This window comes from Hyperolius riggenbachi, chromosome 3, assembly GCF_040937935.1.
Source record: "Hyperolius riggenbachi isolate aHypRig1 chromosome 3, aHypRig1.pri, whole genome shotgun sequence".
Classification (NCBI taxonomy): Eukaryota; Metazoa; Chordata; class Amphibia; order Anura; family Hyperoliidae; genus Hyperolius; species Hyperolius riggenbachi.
The window spans coordinates 191,876,727-191,888,103 of NC_090648.1; the positions used below are offsets into that span (position 1 = coordinate 191,876,727).

Sequence of the window (11,377 nt, forward strand, 5' to 3'; positions counted from 1 at the left end):
AAGGTGGAATGTTTACTTTTATATGGTTTGCTCAAGGTTCTAGGGATATTATTTTTGGAAGCACACAAGTTACTGGGACCACTGGACAACTTACAGCAAATTTGTTTACACATGGTATCTACTCAAGTACAAGGACTTCAATACATTGCATTTGTAGGAGCCCAAAATAAGGTGCCTGAATATACTATTCCCTTTTTTTTAATATTAAAATTGGTCACCATTCAATTACACTATATGTAACAATATAAAAGCACATTTTGATGAATGATTTTATTGGCTAATTCAAAACCTCAAGAGGAAGCTTTCAATATTTTCTTAAAGGGACTCTAAGCACCTCTCATGGGTATGCCATTAAGACTCCGACCAGTACTGCAAAGTACTTAAAGATGCATACTGTTCTACACCAAATAGTTTTCGCTTGATTTCAATTAAAAAATCGTGGCTGCCATCTTGGCTATGTTATAACTTACGGGTCACCCCTGTCTTCTGTTAGAGAAGTGCATCACTAAATGCAGCAGGAAGAAAAAGTGACACGCATGGCCATTGCAAGAGGCTCCTCCCACGACTTTGTCGGAAGTTGTCTGGCTTAAAGACATACCCATGCTCAGAGTCCCTTTAAGACAACCATCCTGTAACTTTACCACTACAAACCCTCAACAGGCACCTTACCTTTCTAGGGGTTGCCCAAAGACCTTTGTGCACACCAGTAGTAGGCATAGTGCTTTGTTGCAGGGAAGGCCCGGTTCACTTTAGCGCTTTTTTCACACAACTGACTATATGGATCCAGCCATCAGGATCAGGTAAAAACTGTCAGTTTTTACAGCCAGTGTGCTGTAAAATGTCAGTTTTCTATTTGTTCCTATGTAGCTGCAAAACATTGTTTCCGGTCTTCCGGGCACAACTGTCCAGAAAATTAGGTCCTGCTGCATTTTTTTTTCCGTTGAGCACAACGGATCCGTACAAGCGGATGGATGTGAACAGATCCGTTGGTTTAACATTGGATCTGTTCGCATACTGGTCCGTTTGTACAATATACACACCGCTAATGTGAACCGGGCCTAAGTCGCCCTTCTTCCTTGCAAAGCACCCTGGCCCTAAACTGATGGCCATTAGCACCAGTAAACAAAGTTGAAGAGAACCCTGAACAGGGTTTTTTTTCCAGAGGACAGAAGAGTGTTTTTTTTTTTTTTTTTTTTTCTACATATATAAAATGTTTAAGATCGTTTCTGAAATGTTGGATCAGTCCTATAACACCTCAGTGCAGCTTTATAAACACACATCATTCTTCAAATCAATTTTTCAGAGAGCAACACTTAAACACTATTTAACGGACTGACTGTCAAGCTACCGGATGGCAGGACCTGGTCTCTGGCACGTTTTGTAAACTCTGACACCATATTGGTATTCTATCTGTTACTGTGCCCCTGTGGGGCTTTTTATGTTGATAAAGCAAAGCGGGAATTTCATGCAAGAATTGGCCAACATATCACCAGTATTAAATCTAAAAGACTGACCTATCGGCCATGACACCGGTGGCACGGGACTTCAAAACAGCCCACAATGGCTGATATAAGATCCGCTTTATAGGTCTTGATAGAATTCATGGCTCTATACGGGGAGGCAATTTTGATCACCTCCTCTTACAGAGAGAGGCCAGATAGATTCATGATTTGAGCGCAAACCGATCCCCGGGTCTTAATGAGGCTTTCAGCTATAAACCGTTTCTGCCAATATAAACGAAAACCTTTTTTCCCCCCTTCCCCTGGTCTGCTTCCTGTTATAATTTAAGTAGGTCTCAGTTACTTGGCCTGAGTTTTATGTAAAAGGCTTGTCCGCAGTGTATGCCTTTAAAATAAATAGAGTTTTGTGATGCAGGCCTAAGCATCTCAGTGTCTGCTTGTTATTCATTTTTGTCTCAAGCAGATACTGAGAACATGTTCCTAAAAGAAGGCCATCGGCCTACTCTGACCTCAAGACGTACACCACAGGAACAGAAAACATCAGCCGTATTTACTAAATATCCACATTCCAGTAAGTAAAGGAAAGGTGACATTAAATATTAATCGAGTGGGTGGGTATTATGACACCACGATAGGGCTCATCCAATAGTCGGGTCTAGGGGATGGCGAATATGATGTCACGTTTAACTCTTTCCTAGTCGGTATTAAACACCTAGGGGGGGCGCTCAGAGCTCACTCTGCTTCATACTTTCATGCCCTTCATCTCTGACTTCTACTGACTGGAACCCAATTGTTTCTCTAAGTATGTTCATTCCTTTCTGTAATCTGATATGATGTATGCTGTACATAGGTAGTCAAGATGTAACATAGAGTAGATACAAGAAGACCTGGGTACTTTCAGAAGGAAGGTACTCACGCCGCTGTAACGCAACATGGAAGTCTGCTTTGCAAGGAGATGATAAACTGTATCTATCTGTATTTCTGTTACTTGAATAAATAACGTAAACATTGAAGAAGCCTGAGAAAGTCTATCTCCTGCTTGCTGTGTGAAGAGTCATGTTTGCAAACTCCTGCTGATGAGTTTGCTGGTGCCGGAGCAAAAGGTGGATATTACACTTCCCTCCCTCTCTTGCATGCGATCTTTTGCATTCCCAATTTATCTCCCTCAAATACTTTGAATAGTTTGACCTCCCTCTCCTTTTTTGAACTTTTATTGATAGGGCACCTGTGTCCCTACTTTTTTTGGAATCTTATTATTGGTTCCATCATGATTAGTTTATAATAATTTCATTGAGGGAGTATTTTATTTTGTGGGTGTTTCTTTCTTTTATTTTCTTTAATATTAAATAAAGGTAGATCTCAGATTATACTTAAGTTTTTGTATAAATTTATGAAACAAGTTTTTTTTGTACACTTTTGTGGGCTTTTTTGTGTGCGTGTGCCGTATTTGTGTGTACATGCAGCATTTTTTGGTCCATTCGGGACCGGTCCTGGCTGTTTGGCTCGTCCCCCGTCCCGCCTCCTCTTTCCCTCTGCAACAAAGGATGCGCAGTGTGGCTTCAGTTCCCTGCGTTCCACGGAGCGGGGGTCTTTTTGGGGGTGGGGCTATGACGGGAGACGCACGTACAGGCGCTGTATACCTGGAACTTTAAAAGAAGTATAGGAACACACAGACACCAAGCCTCCTTCGTAAAAGCCGGAAGGAAACTGGCGAAACATGTCGGGTAACTCCAGCGTGGTTGTTTGATGTTGCTGGCTGGCCTCCCCGCTTGTCACTGGACCGTCCACCACCCTCAAGGAGTATCGGAATTACAGCTGCTTCGCTGACGTTACTGAGTAAAGTTCTCTCAAACTTCACCATTTATCCTGAGGAGCTAGTAGCCTCTGGCTGGACTGTGACCTCCACATGGCGGCACGCTGCTGCGTTCGCAGCGGACCTGCTGTGATTCCCACTCACATGGATACTTTCTGACCAAGGAACTCAGCTGGACCATCGTTGGGTATCGTATACTTGATGTATACCACTCCTTGCTGCATACTAAACTGTATAACTGCTACGCTTATTGCTACAATGCATTAACAACCGGATTAATATTCCATTGGCATATCCTTGCTGCTTACTTCAAGTTTTATGCATGAACGTTATACTCTCCTTATTGTCTCAAAAAGGGGAAGTTTGAGATCATTGTATATGCCTTCTAAACCCAATCTACAAACTTTGTGATATCTTTGGATTGAGTTTGCTGGATCTGTATTAAGCTATAGTCTACGACAGTTTTGCTTTATATGTCTTTGGATATCTAGTAAGACTTTTGCCAATTTGCTCATCTACATGACACAGCAGTGGTTCCTCAGTGTGTGTGGCGCTGTGTGGGGTATTTGACAGATTGTTGGCCTAACATGTGCCCCTATAATAATTTTTGATTGATTCTAGCAGAAAATGACTGACATTACCAATCTGACACGGAAGGTGTTTATCATGATTGAGGGCCAATCTGACACGGAGGGTTTTTATCATGGTTGAGGGGGTATGGGGTGGGTGTGATATTTATGAAGGAGAGGGGAGCTAGAGCCAGCAGTGGCGCCCAGAGCCGAAAGGGGCCCCCCAGATCCTACTACACTTTCTCTGATAAAGGCATCCATTCTCCAGATCAGGTGGTTTTGCAGCTACACTTGTTATGGGTGTGAAGATTGTCGTCACTTGTTTTTATGACCCTTGCAAGATGGGCCCCTGTAAGGGTCACCAGGGGTAGGCAAGAGGGAGAAAACAATGGGGGGGCACCATCAGTTTTTTTTTGTTTGTTTTTTTTTGCTGGGAGCCCCATGAATTGTAGTTATGCCCCTGGCAAGTTACCCTGCTAATGCTGCTTCTTGGGGCCCCATGCAGCATATTAGCGCAGCAAAGCCCTCACACTCACCTCTCTAGCCAATATGCCTGCGGTGACCCAGTGGCTTCTACGCATCCACGTACACCACCAGAAGCTTACAGAAGTACACAGGGCACTGGCAATGGGGCACTGCATGGGGTCTGAGGGAGCACCATTATTTTATTTGTTATATTTATAAAGCACCAACATATTACGCAGTGCATTAGTTAAGGTTACAGACAATACTTAAGGGTGACATACAGCAATAAGATAATACAGGAATACATGCAAACCAGATCACGCAGCACAGTATGAGTACAAGGTGATGCTTAGTCAGTCACTGAATGGGAAGTATTGGGATTAGGCCAGTGGGCCTTTTTGAAGATGTTTAAGGAGGGCACAGCCCTAATGAGTGGAAGTCGCGAGTTCCACAGTGTTGGAGCAGCTCTTGAGAAGTCCTGGAGTTGTGCATGGGACTGAGGCGGGGGGCAGTCAGGCAAAGTTCATTGATAGGAGCGGAGTGAGCGGCTGTATGCGTACCTCTGAGTAAGATCGAAAATGTAGGTTGGGCAGGCTTTGTGGACAGATGTGTAGGCTAGACACAGTATCTTGAATCTGATTCTGGACTGGATAGGAAGCCAGTGAAGGGCAGGCTGCCGCATTCATGACTGACTGCAGCGGGGCAATTTGGGTCATAGGGAGACCAGACAGAAGGGCATTGCAGTAGTCAAGGTGGAAAATTATGAGGGCATGGATGAGGAGTTTGGTGGTGACAGAGGTCTGGAAAGGGCAGATCTTGCGGAGGTGGAAGTTGCAGAACTTTGAGGTTTTGGATGGGGGAGGGGGGGTGAAGGAGAGTGCGGAGTCCAGGGTGAAACCCAGACAGCGGGTTTGAGAGGTAGGGCAAATGGTAGTGTAGTTAATAGTGACATGCACATCTGAGAGGGTCAGGGATGGCCAGGATGGGAAGATCATGAATTCAGTTTTGTCCAGATTTAGTTTCAGATACCTAGCAGACATCCAGGAGCAGATGGTTGATGGGCAGGGGGAGACCTTGTCCATTGTAGTAGTGGTGGATAGGTCAGGGGTGGGGAGGTAGATCTGGGTGTCATCCGCATAGATGTTAAAACCCATGAAGAAGATAACTGTAACGATTGGTGTAACACAGAGAGGATCTGATTACCGGTGATCTGCAGTATCACCGAGAATACAGATATATACCCGATTATTGATGATCTGCAGTATCACCGATAATCAGATATATCTCTAACCTCTGGACACCTGAGTAATATGAGTGTTTGGTGCAACAGTAATACTTTGAGGAGAGCACCCGTGTTGAGGGTGCCAGGCAGTAAGAGATACTGCCCAAGAACAAGCTCCTTCCAATGGCCTGAGGCGCTCCCCAAGGGGAGGAGTCAGGCTGAGAGTGGGAAGGACCAGAGTGTGAGTGACACCAATGGTGGAGGGTCACTGACAGATCTGTGAACTATCTCTAAACAGGGGAGATAGTTCTCGAGGTCGGACAGGCCAGGTCAGATACAGAGACAGGAGACAGATACGGAATCCTAAGACAAGCAGGGTACAGCAACAGAGTATCAGATATAGCGAAGTACCAAATCAGAGATCAAGAGTGGTCAGGAAAGCAGGAAGTCATAACAGATAATAACAATGCCTAGTCTGAGGTGTGAGCTCCGTGATCAACACCCTGGAACGAGTCTGATATATGAGAGTGGTAATACAGTTCCCTAGTCTTGGGTGTGAGTTCCTTGATCATCAACACCCTGGAACTAGTCTGAAGTATAACAGGATGGTAATACAGTTCCCTAGTCTTGGGTGTGAGTTCCTTGATCATCAACACCCTGGAACTAGTCTGAAGTATAACAGAATAACAGTGCACAGATACTGACAAAAAGGTCTGAGTGCTACAACGTAGTGATCGCAACGGCAGACACCAGAGAAATGACCAGCACCCAGTATATATACTATAGCACTCTCCAGCGCCTCCCCTAAGTGCTGGACCAATCAGAAATGGTTGAATTGTCAGCTGATCGGCTTGGTCAGCTGACACCCTTCTGGCTGTCATAAAAGTTCTGCCTCTCCACGCGCGCGTGTCCTTATGAATCTGTGTGGACTATCAGTCCCAGCCACACCAGACATATGTTGCAATGTATCCGCTGTGCAGGGCGCGAAACCAGCCGCACCGCTATTCGAGCATGCGGCGGTTTCTCCGCGTTCAGCCATGCTGACAGATGTAGGCCTATGCGTGCAAACCACCGCATCAGATGCGGAATCCGCCGCATTGGACGCGGAAACAGCCGCCTTGCTCTGAGCACCCGCGAATGCTTTTCCGCGTTTTCTCACAATAACCTTGCCAATGGAGGATGTGTATAGGGAGAACAGTAGGTTGCCAAGGACTGAGCCTTGGGGTACTCAATGAGAGCTGGTTGGGGGTGGATGAGGACTCATTAGAGAAGCTGTTGGAGAGGAAGGATGAGAGCCAGGCCAGGGCAAGGTCATGAATACTCATGGACTGGAGGAGTAGGGGATTGTCCACTGTGTCAAAAGCTGCTGAAAGGTCAGAGGAAAATGGAGTATTAGCTTCAGCTAAGGCAAGGTCATTGACCACTTTGGTGAGAGTGGTTTCGGTTGAGTGGGCAAGCCAAAATCCAGATTGCAGTAGTACATTGGCATTGAGGTACTGGGTCAGGTGTTTGTGAACCAGACGCTCAAGGAGTTTGAGGCAAAGGGGAAGAGGGAGATAGGGTGGCAGTTGGAGGGTATTAAGGGGTTGAGGGAGGGTTTCTTGAGCAAGGGTAGTACAGTGACCTGCTTGAAGTCTGATGGGGAAGGTGCCTGTGGATAGGGAGAGGTTAAGCAGGGCAGTGAGGACTGGGGTCAAAGCCAGGAAGTGAGGACTGAGTAGGTCAGAAGGGACTGGGTCAAGGAGGGTGGTAGTGGTATGGGAAGTCTGCAGTAGGCAGGTGACTTCTTCAGTGGTAGTAGGAGTGAAGGAGGTGAGAGGATAGGGTGGAGGAGGAGCTGGATGAGAGGGGGTGAGAGGTGAGGATTGAAGGCTGGATATTTCCTGACTGATGGAGACAATTTTGATGAAATGGGTAGCTAAATCCATGGCAAAGAGGGAGTTGAAAGTGGCAAAGGGACACCGGGGGTTAAAAGCTTGTGCTCCGATGAGCTTAGTGAATTATTCCTGCTTCGCATCAGCAAAGGCAGTGTGAAAATGCAGCAGGTTAGCCTTGTACTGTAGGAAATTCTGGTTAAGTCTCGCTGCCATCGACCAGGTGGGTGGGCGGGTGGTTTGAAGGTGCCTTCTGTGAAGAGGTTGAAGGTGAGAGAATGTGGTGGTCTGAGAGCGAGAAGTGTGTGATGTCGAGGTCTGTAATGGTGGTGGATTTAGTAAATATAAGGTCGAGGGTGCGACCTGCAGAGTGTGTGGGGGCATTGGTGTGTTGTACTAAGCTGAGGGAGTTGGCTATGGTGAGTAGCAGGGTCGCAACAGAGTTGTTTGGTTAATCGATGGGAATGTTGAAATCCCCAAAGGTGATGGTGGAGAGGTCAGAGGAGAGGATGTGTGGGAGCCAGGAGGCAAGGTTATCGAAAGTGTGGTATGGAGCTTGATGGAAGGTGTTATAAGACCGCAACAATGGCTGGGAGGAGATGGAAGAGGCCGATAGTGTGGGCCTAGAATGATGTGAAATGTAGGGAGGGAGGTGGGGTAAGGACATGGAAGGTGCAGGATGGGGAGAGGAGCAGACCCACCCCCTCCCCGATCCTGATCTGGGGGGTGTGACTGAGGTAAAGCCCACCATAGGAGAGGGCAGCCTCTGCAGCAGAGTCAGAGGGGGTGAGCCATGTCTCAGTGAGTGCGAGGATGGTGAGACGGATCTGGCATTCCAGAGACCGCAGGGTAGGGGGAGCATGTGTTTGTGTGTGGGATGGATGGAAATGAGGTTGGAGCGAGGATGGATGTTGAGGTTATTTGTGGATTGAGGGCTGTGGGGTATGTGAAGCCAGCGAGTATGGGATGCTTGTCTGACATCAGGCTATGGCCCAGGGTTAGGTGATATATCACCAGCTGCAAGTAAGAGGAGACGGAAGAGAGTGAACAAATACCTTTTTTACTGAGCTGGGGGGGGGGGGGGGGGGGGGGGGGGCGGAGCTGGGGGGGGGGGGGGGGGGGGGGGGGGCGCTAACTGTTCATGAGAAACTGAGCAAAGTGAGGAAAGCAGAGAAGGCAAAATTAATATGGAGTGTGTGGTATATTGGGAGGGTGCATGTAGCAATGCAGCTTAATAGCTTATAAATATTTGCAGACAGGCAGAGGGGGGCTGTTGGCAAGGGATTGCTAGGGAAACGTGCTATTGCAGGAGTGAAAGATAACTTACTGAGTTCTTCTGTATCCGTCGTGTGACCATCATCATCTTCTGTGGGGGTGTGAATGTCACCGGTCAGCTCTGAAAAGTGAATGCAAAGATATTGAATAAAACAAATCTAGCATGTACAAAACTGTAGTCCCTTTCAATAATCGGGAGGGAACTGCTGCATCAATTCTGGAAAGACACACACACACACACACACACACACACACACACACACACACACACACACACACACACACACACACACACACACACACACACACACACACACACACACACACACACACACACCTCTGGATAAATGTATCCCTACCTATCTAGCTATGTCAATTTGTATCTATCAATATCTCCGTTTATCTATCATTCTATCTATCTATCTATCTATCTTTGTTTAAATATCTATCTCTATCCCTATCTCTATCTATCTATCTATCTATCTATCTATCACTATCTATCTATTTCTTTCAATATCTATCTCTATCTATCTATCTATCTATCTATCTATCTATCTATCTATCTATCCCACACATTCACCCACTCACACATTTACACACTCACACACTTACACACTCACACACTCACACACTCAGTGCAAAGCAATGCACTCATAATTATCCAGATAAAAAAAACTACACAATCCCCCCCCCCCCCCCCTTCATTGGTGCGCACACAGTATTTGAATACCTACCTGGGCTCTCATCAGATTGGGACTGCTGCTGCTCCTCCTCCTCCTCCGGAGTGTTGCCCGCACCGTGCTCAATATGTTCTAGTTTTAAACAACAAAACAGAAAACAACATTACACGATCAGTTAACCATACCCAACCGAGAGCGCTATCTATCTATCTATCTATCTATCTATCTATCTATCTATCTATCAATATCTATCTCTATCTATCTGTATCGATCTATCTATCTATCTAGATCTAGCTCGATCTCTCTCTATCTATCAATCAATCAATCAATCACTATCTATCTATCTATCTTTCTTTCAATATCTATCTCTATCCCTATCTCTATATCTATCTATCTATCTATCTATCTATCTATCTATCTATCTATCTATCTCGATCTATAACTATCTATCTATCTATCTCGATCTATAACTATCTATCTATCTATCTCGATCTATAACTATCTAGCTATCTCTATCTATAACTATCTAGCTATCTCTATCTATAACTATCTATCTATCTCTATCTATAACTATCTATCTATATTTCTTTCAATATCTATCTCTATCTATCTGTATCTATCCATATCTATCTATCTACACAACACAAAAACTACTCCGCTGTCTCATGCACATATAATAATTTTATTGATAGCCTTGGCTGCATCTGGCTGTGATACTGACATTTTAAAACCAACACAATTAAAAATGTATTACCTGGCCAGGAGTGCTTAATGCATTAATTGGGGCCAGACCTACTCATCTGTGCAGCACGATCGCCCAGCCTCAGCCTACGCAGAAAGCGGCGCACTGAGTTTGGTCAATGAGGCCCTCTACCACCACCAAAAACACCGCACGCTGTGAGACGTTGTTCTATTTGAACCAGTTCTGCAAGCTGGGATTCCTGAATCCTCAAAGCGGTTCCTTGATACGCTGGTATTCATTCAATGGGCATTAATGAGCAAACAGCAACTGGCATGTAAACGTTACAGATCCCATATGATCAAAGTCACTTAGGAAGTTGGAGCATGTCACTCAGCAAAGTTGTGGCCTAGGCCTTTATACTTGCGCAACTTGATGGTGAGCTCCAGCTCACATAACTACGTGACCTGCAGTGCACTGGGTCTTAGACGCCTATTCAGCCGCGCTGTGCGCTTCCGCCTCCAGACGCTTGTTGAATCATGTGCCGCTGTGGGATCCCAGCTTAGTGGTCATAGTATGGCTCAGCTTGCCGGCGTTTCCTCGTGGTGAGCCAGCGCGAGCACTCCGGCGGTAGCCACGCCCACCGACGCGTTTCGCCCCGCCCGCGGGGCTTTGTCAAGGTAGCGGGTGATTGAAGGTCTGACTGTTCCTCCTCTTATGCTACAACGTCATCACTCCGCCTCTGGCTTGAAATCACCATGGTTACCCGTGGATGAACAATCTCTTATCATGAAGAGCAGCGGGTGAGGCTACACAAGAGGAACATGTCATTTTACTCATATAACAGAACTCTGAATTTCCTCAGTTGAGATACCAGCTAGTGAGATTGCATAAAGCAACTTTTTACTGTTTTATCTCTGTTTTGCCTTCTTTTTTTAAAAAATATGAATATATAGTAAAGAATGATAAAAGGAGATACTTTCTGATTACAGGAAATATACCAGATTCAAATCTGTATTGAGTCCTCTAGGTGCTAGTGTTCCAAGACGGTAAATCCAAGTTTGCTCAATCTTGTATATCTCCTTCTCAATATCACCACCTCGAAAGGGTACATGTTGTTTAATAATGCCCTTAAACGTGAGTCTGTCAGGTTTACCATCATGATAGTCTCTAAAATGTTTCCCCAGGGGGCTATCCATATCTCCATTGCGAATATTTCCCACATGATCACCAATGCGCTTACTTAAACCGTGCTCCATACTTTCTAGTTTTAAACAACAAAACAGAAAACAACATTACACGATCAGTTAGCCATACCCAACTGAGAGCGCTATCTATCT

General features: G+C 45.5%; 1 protein-coding gene across 2 annotated transcripts in view; it reads right to left on the reverse strand.

Moving 5' to 3' along the window:
- Positions 1 to 8,791, reverse strand: part of WDR72 (WD repeat domain 72) — a 558,532-nt gene extending 549,741 nt beyond the window's left edge. For both annotated transcript variants that reach the window (XM_068275478.1, XM_068275479.1), the window contains exon 1: positions 8,731 to 8,791. The gene's annotated coding sequence lies outside the window, so the exon portion shown is untranslated. The remainder of the gene's footprint in view (positions 1 to 8,730) is intronic.
- Between the last annotated feature and the right edge of the window lie 2,586 nt (positions 8,792 to 11,377).